Raw genomic sequence first — 1,917 nt, 5'->3', positions numbered from 1 at the left:
GACGGAGGCCACGTCCCCAGTGGTTTAGATGTACGTAAGCTCCGAGGTTCTAACATCGATTTGGACCACTAGCATGTTGCAGTCAAGATACGCACCCGCCTCTTTGCAGCAAAAAACACACGCAAGCAAACACAAGAAAGGTCCGACGTCTGTCTGTCGACGTCAATTCTTTAATCGACATGCGATCCTGCTCTCTGAAAGCATTTATCCATAACTAGGTATAAAGGAACTTTGGGACGGCATTTCCAGCTCCTAACGTACAGCCGAACACGAATCCATTAATTTTCGGAAAATGCAAAAGAACAGCTGGTACGATGAGGAATGCCGTGTCGCAGTAGAGAGAACACTGACTGTCTACCACGCAACGTTACAATCGACCATAGCACGTGCGGGATGGGATACATACAACGGGAATTGAAGAGGGAAGAAAAAAGAATTTGCAGGTAAAAAAAAAGGGACAAGGGTAATAATCAAAAATTCTACGAAAAGATGCGGCGACTAGCAATTACCCGTCCGAAGAACAACAAAGCGGCGAGGGCGATGTATTGCCGTTCGAGCTATTCAAACACGGCGGCGAAGAACTGATAAGGAGTATGCATCAGCTTCTTTGTAAAATATGTTCGGACGAAAGCATGCTTTACGATTAGAATTTAAGTGCTATCTGCTCAATCCACAAAAAGGGAGACCCCGCCAACTATCGTAGGATAAGAGATTTCAAACAAAGCGACTCTTTAGCGTTCGCCTTCTTCCATCTACTCTCGGAGAAAATTATTCGAGCAGCAGAACTAAATAGAAAAGCTACCATTCACTGTTGACAGTCAACACTTCGAAGTCGTAGTTAATTTCATCTATCTTGTTACCAACACTAATACCGACAACAACGTTATCCCCCAAATTCAACGCAGAATTACTCTTGCCAACATGTGATACTTCGGACTAAGTAGTTACCCGGAACTTCGAATATCTTTATATTAGGTGTATGAGGCTCAGGGAAGTATCAATCCGATTTAACACATTTTTAATGTATAGATAGACTGTTAATAGGAAAGAATTTTTTCTGGATTTCAATTATAAATCTCACAATATAGGTCAATAGTTTTTGGCGAAAGTTGAACTTTAAGCACAGGGGTCCGCGGTTTCGGTACATAGTCTACTGAATAGCTTTGGTTCGATTTCGTAGATATTTGATCATAATGTGACATACTTGAAAGACACAAAGTTTTATCTCATTATATTAATTGCTTCTTGATTTGTATATATAAAAGTGGTTTCACCAATTTTCGGACTGTTACATAGAGAAGAATGTCGCGTAGTCCACTTGATTTTCTGGTTCGTCAAGTAGTCCCTAAAATCATATACAGTGGTACTCCAATATAACGAATGATATAATGTTGGGACCGTTCGTTAAACTGAAATATTCGTTATATCGGAAACGAAAACTAAATTAATATKKGTATATATATATTTAAAAATAACTATTTATTCATGAATTCATAAGCATTGGTTGAAATAAATACATATACAATGGAAAATGCATACAATAAACTTAATAAAAATTGAATTTTATAACAAAAATATGAGCATTATTCAACTGAAAAGAAATTTGTTATGCTCATTTGCTTTTGTGGGCGAGAAATTTTTAGATCCTGTGCCTTTTGATKTAGGCTTTTCAATAAAAATATTTTTTCCTGTTCCACGTTGTTTTCTTCAGACCATTTGATACACTTCTCAAAGCAGTCGATGGCATCAGTATGCTTTATTGGCGGCACAGCTACAACTGCAGCGGTATCAGCTTCCTCCTCTTCCGAAATTTTATTAGCTAGTTCCATGCTTCCAAATCATCTGTGTTGAAGTTTGTCTAAAATTTTATTTCAATATTAATTTAAATTATTTTTAAAAATGCATAAGTTAAACCGT

Source organism: Bactrocera latifrons, unplaced genomic scaffold, assembly GCF_001853355.1.
Source record: "Bactrocera latifrons isolate USDA-ARS-PBARC rearing strain unplaced genomic scaffold, ASM185335v1 scaffold_13, whole genome shotgun sequence".
NCBI classification, from domain to species: domain Eukaryota; kingdom Metazoa; phylum Arthropoda; class Insecta; order Diptera; family Tephritidae; genus Bactrocera; species Bactrocera latifrons.
The sequence above is the reverse complement of the archived record's forward strand: the minus strand, read 5'-3'. Positions refer to the sequence as shown.